This window comes from Prunus mume, linkage group LG3 (assembly GCF_029339155.1).
Source record: "Prunus mume cultivar Tortuosa linkage group LG3, ASM2933915v1, whole genome shotgun sequence".
NCBI classification, from domain to species: Eukaryota; Viridiplantae; Streptophyta; class Magnoliopsida; order Rosales; family Rosaceae; genus Prunus; species Prunus mume.
In genome coordinates this window covers 21332852-21338947 of record NC_142700.1, presented here as the reverse complement: position 1 = coordinate 21338947, position 6096 = coordinate 21332852, and the positions used below count along the sequence as shown (strand labels likewise).

Sequence of the window (6096 nt, the reverse complement as noted above, 5' to 3'; positions counted from 1 at the left end):
GCACGGTGCTTGTTGATGGTTCGGAACCCCATCCAAGTGACTTCGCTTGGCATGTCTTACTGCTAAGTAGCGTGTTTATATATATATTTCAAAATAATCCTTCATTCTCATTGCAAAGCCCCTGCTACCGTGATGGTGCACCATGCAAAAGAGTCTTTTTTTCAAAATATGAAGATAAGACTGAAGGAGTTCATGTCTAAAACAAAAGGAAATGCAATAAATGAAAGTGCTTGACATAAGATTAACTTAGCAGTAGTAAGGCTTGAGCCACTTTGCATTGATGAATACTCCAATCAAATCAAGCCCCTAAGTATGAAAAGGGCCATGGAGTGTGCATGATTTGGAATAGCATGAAAGCTTGTGGCTTAGGTTGGCATGTATTTGGCATGTGTTGTACAAGGTTGGCATGTATTTGGCATGATTTGGAACAGAGCCACAACTGCTGCTTTACTTGCATGCGACTCATAACCTAACTATTCAAAGAGTGATTTGCAGCTCATAACCCATTGTACTTTCTTCAACCTCTGTGAGGTTATGAGAGGTTACTATATCTGTCTCTTGATAATCTTGCTGACCAAATGAAGCCCCCAAGTGGTGTTCTTCCAGCATGTCCAATGTGAATACTTCACTGCAGGAACCATTCTCCCATCCATTAGCAAGCAGCCATGGGGTGTTATAGCTTAAGGATTTTGAATATTTATGCCAGTAGGCTTTCTCCATGTTTTCACAAGGCTCCCAAATAGTCTCCGATGGCTTTGGGTCATTCTTCCACGGGTGACGCAATATGTCATTGTCGAGCAAGTCATCATAGCATGTAATGACAGCAACCATCTCATTTCTCCTTCATTTTGGTAAGGGGTCTTCATCAAAAGCTTGCTTCCTATAGGGCAGCTCAAGAGTTCCGTCATGTACCCTGACATGCATGATCTTCTTCAAAGTCTGACAAGCAATGGTTGGATGACCCACAAACTGATGATAACGGCAGTACCTAGGATCACCCTTTTCTTCTCTGGTAGGGACTTTATAAGGCTTGGGGAGTTTGCTTGCACCATTAGCAAACATTGTGTCAAGAATGGCATGGAATTCTTCATCATTGAACGTCAGTGGCGGTACGTCTCCCTGTCTTTTCTTTTGCATGAATTGTAGTCACTAAATGATTCATCCTCATCTAACGTCTGGTGTACTTTTTCCTCTTCACTCTTCCAAGCTTCTTGCCAATTTAGTTTGACAGACATGCTCGTTTTCCTTACTCGCTTTGATGGCAGAAAATTGACTGATGCTAATATCCTCCAAATAAACTCTATGATCTGCCACGATATTGCTGATGCAAATTTCAACAAACGCCTCCTCATCTTTCTTACCGTAGCAATCCAACACTAGGTCCTGGAACTTGCGCACAAAGTCCACGGGATCTTCTCCATGTTTTTAGCGAGTGTTGTTGAGCTGAGTCATAGTAACTCTTTCCTCATGCTAGAAATATTTTTTACAGAACTTGCTTGCCAAATCCTCCCAAGAGCAGATAGAGGCTGGTGCCAAAGTTGTATACCACATATAGGCATGGTCGGTAAGGCTTTTCAAAAAATCTCAAAGCCGGAGATTATAATCACCAACATGTGGTCCCAAGGCATCAATGAAACGGTTGACGTGCTCCTTCGGGCTCCCTTTCCTTTCATCGAAAAGGACAATGTTTGGTGCTTCGTAGCTTTTAGGATATGGCTGCTGGAGTAAGCTTGATGGATACGGCCGCTGAGGAACATACTCCCAATCTTCTTGGCTTTGACTTAGTTTCTTCTTTAGCATGGCAATGACATCTTCGTGAGTGACAAAAGATGGCTTCTTTTGTTCAGAACCCTTTCCGGCAGCAGCATATTCCAAGTTCTCATTTTTATGGTGACTGTGCTGCTTGAAAAGCTTGATCTTGTGATATCTAGTTTGGCTTGCTTGAAATGATTGCATCAAGTGAAATGCTTGAGTTGCATGAATTTGGAGATGGATTGTTTCTTCTTGGCATGATTCCTCTTGAGACCACCTCCTATGGCACAATTTTGTTGTTGGCTTGGCTTGGCGCCACTAAGCATGTTGAGATGCTGATCGGTACAGGTCCCATGCTCCTTGAGGCTTAAGGTGTAGAGGAATGTACTCATCGTCTTTAGAAGGACAGAGTACTTGACAAATAAATAATTTATTGGCATAGAAAGTCAGGGCATCCTATGGGTAGTGCCAAAGATGGAGGCGATGCAAGTAGTGTTCTGGAGAGGACTTGTTCAATTTTGAAAAAAAAGCACATGCGTAGTTTTGTGCAAGATATGGCTATATTGTTCTAGAGTTAGTCAAGTCTCCTCTATTGGCCAGAGAAGATGGCCTCTCCGTATCAGATGCTTGGCTTGTGTTTGGCTTCTTCCTTGTTTTTGAAAAAAATTGTTTGGCACGAAGCCCCTAAGTATTTTGGGGTTTGCATGTGTAGTTTGCTCAAAGGCATGAATGATGGATTTGCCAAAGCCCCCAGCCCTCTTACAAGATCTTGCTTTGCTTGAGAATGGAGATCTAAGGCACAAACAAAGGGAGCATGTGAGCAATCCATATCATGTTTGTTCTGCAAAGTAGATAGCCAACAAAAGGAAAAAATAAAAGAAAAGAGGGAATATTCTTATCTCTTTATTTTCTCTGGTTTATTACTTATGGCATTCTTCCTTGGAGGCATTGGTAAAGATAACGGCCTAATCCCCAATGAAATCGCCAATTTATGTAGGGGCTTTTCGTTCCGGCAGCTACTACAGATGCACGGGCTACCGTAAACAAAGAAAAATGGATGAAATTGCCCCTTGAGCCAGAGTTCGAAGATGAAGCCCCAAGAATGCTTCGAAAGGACAGAGATGCCTTAGGAAACACCTTGGTTATCTTCACTAACAAAAATAACAACAGCTTACAGATAAATTATTGGCTTGGCATGAGAAGCTTGTGGCATGGGAGCAAAATTGTCATGAGTTTAGCACTGAGGAGAAAACTAAGTGTTCCTAGGAGAAAGATGGGGTATTAAGGTTGGAGAGAAATGATTTTGCAGAGAGGTTTGGTTGAGCATGAGGAAAAAGAGAGAAAAAGATGGTTTGAGTGTTTTTCCGACAGCTTGACAGAGACTCAGTCAAGTGTTAGAACAGCTTGCCAAGAGGGAAAACTAAGGGAAAAGGATGGGCTGAGCTCTAAATTGTTGGGTTTTGGGAGTAAGAGAGGAAGCTTGCTCTTTGATGTGGTTGATTTCGTTGGGTAGAAGAGGCCTCATTTTATAGCGCTGGAAACCATCACTTCCCAAGAAACCCTAATGGCTTATACCCAATTTGGCCAAGCTTTTCCCTTTAATTATCATATCCCCCCTTGACTTTTCCTATCTTGGTGAAATTTCCTCTGCCTATTTGCACAAAACCAGATATTTTTGGGAGCTCAAGGCCCCTTTCCCACAAATGCTGTTTCAGTGGGAGACTTCCATTCCTAGCCATCTCTTTCCTTTCTTTCTTTCCTTCTTCCATGGCCAGGTCTGATGGGGGAAGGAATTAGGTATGTATGCTGATTCAAAGGGTGCCTCTCAGCCTACGTGCTAATATCCCTTCGTTCTTTGGATGTTTTGTGCTTGGAACTTGTTCCTTCCCATGTGCTAGAGCCTTCCAGCAGCTTTGCATATGTGGACATCTTGCTTCTTTCGTGGCTTCTATTTTTTCAGCAAGGGGCTGATGTTTTTGTTGCTTCTCACTTCTAATTGTATGGCCTTCTAAGATAATGGGTTAGTTTGTCAAAATAAGTGGGCTAACCTCAACAAGTGTTGGACTATTTTTGTTGAGGTGTTGGGCTAATTTGGTCAAGCTAATGGGCTATTTCCTCATTTGAGCTTACCCATTTGTTTGGGCCTAAGAAATGGGCTTGAGTCTCGAGGCTCCTAAGCAACCCATGACTTCAATTTCTTGGCCCATCAATGGGCCTCATGTTGATTTGTTACCATCCATACCACAACCTACTCAAGAAAGCCTCAAACATTCAAGTGGCTTGGGCCCACTTAGGCTTGTAGCATGGTTGGGTGTGAAATAATGATTTCCGTTGGCATGGCATGTCGCTTGGCATGTTTTTTTAATTATGATGTTTGACGAGATAACTAGCATGGGCTTGTAAAGTCGGTGCCTTTTATAGGCCCATTTCAATTCTTAGTGTGCCGGATGACATATTTATTTGGCGTGGCATGTGGTCATGGCTTGTGCAAGCGTGTATAACAAACTTTCGCGTGCCCAAATCTGGTTTCTTATTGATAAGGTATCGATATTGGGCCTGGAATATATTGGGGCCCAACCGTGGAATTTTTGGGCCTCAACATACACCTTCAATATGGACTCTATATACAGAATTCATGCCTTGCACCACCATCACATCCCCCATAAATTACAAAAAATGACACCACAAAACCTCATGCTCATTCCTCTTTCAACTCCTAAATTATCCATCGGATGCCTAATACTAAATGGCTGCTTGGGCGATGGGATATCCTGTAACTTCATAACAGAATTGGTAGGGGAGAGTGGTTCCAAGAAGACGCAACTTTGTCTCCAACTAATGGTAAAAGCTCAGCTCCCACCCTCACATGGCGGACTAGGGGTTCCTCCTTCTATGTATTCACAGAATTTAGCTTCTCATTTCGTCGATTGCAAAACAAGTAGCCAACCTTTATTAGGCATCATACCCCAACTTAATACAATTGGACCCATTGGAAGACATATATGTTCATGGTGTTCATGATGCACAACAACTGATCCATGTCCTTTGAGACCTAGAAGCATTTATTGCCATTAATCACATCTGGTTACCTGTGAAGCTCATTGTCATTGATTCCATTGCTGCATTTTTCCGATCATAGTATGAAGGAACACTGGCATATTTGAAATGACGGTCTAAAATGTTTTTCTAGATATCCAGGACATTGAAGGCTTTAGCAAATAAGTTTGGGGTGGTAGTGTTTGTGACCAACCAATGGTGGATTTTATTAGGCCAGATCATGGAATCAATGGGGTGAGGTTGGGAAACTTGGAGTGCTTACATATATTAGGTAGATGAGTGAGTCTAGCTTTGTGACTGGCTTGGGCACATTGCATCAATTCAAGGGTGTTCTTGGCAAGACATGAAGAATCTGTTGGGGTTAATGGTCGTAATGCTCCTTCAGCAATTATATCCAGTCAAACACAATGGACACTTCACCTTGTATTTGCCCCACATTTGGCCCATGCATCATCTGAATTTGTAATCACAAAAGAAGATGTAGTAGGAATATCACAGTTACTGCGTAATAATTGCATTGTAAAGACTTTAATGTTAGGGATCCATTTTGAGTTGCATTATAGGCCCTTTAATTTCGTACTTACACAGTTTACATCATTGCAATAGCAATACCACTACAATAAAAGTACAATATAATAGCAATCTCAAGGCAATAAAATTACAATATGATAGTGATACTGTCAATATAAATAGGGAACACACCATGTTGTATAGCAATGCAACCCAAATTATGCAAATTTAACAGAATTCACAAATCATATGACACCAAACCCACCACAAATAAAAGTCAAATTAACAGTACCTAACAAACCAACACAAATCATATTGTCTAAGATACATTACGCAGTGGAAGATTATTTTTACAAGTGATTTTATTGTGGCTCGTGGAACTGCACCTTGAACACTTTCTTGTAATCGTGCCCTCTCCTTGCGAGGGAATCCTTAGCTTCTTCCATATGCCTGACATGACCTTTGCCATGGGAGGTAGCACAACTCGACTTCGGACATCTTCAACAATAACCCACATTACCTAAGGCTAGTACGGAGTAGATGATATCTGAATAAGCATCCAACTAGGTTTTTCGAGTGTAATACCGAGACGCCTTGGAATATACATTTAGTTTTAAGGAGCAAATTGCAACTACATGCTTGCAAGGTAGCTGCTCAGGCTGAAACTTCCCACAACTACAATTGTTCTTCATCAAATGTACGAGGCCGTCCATATTATCGTCCACATAATTATACTGTACATTATTTTGTTTAACGACATTCATCCTTGCAGCATCA

The 6096-nt window shown here is 41.6% G+C and overlaps 1 pseudogene; it reads left to right on the top strand.

Moving 5' to 3' along the window:
- The first annotated feature begins 4428 nt into the window (after positions 1–4428).
- Positions 4429–5415, top strand: LOC148919089 (DNA repair protein XRCC3 homolog pseudogene; annotated as a pseudogene).
- The last annotated feature ends 681 nt before the right edge of the window (positions 5416–6096 follow it).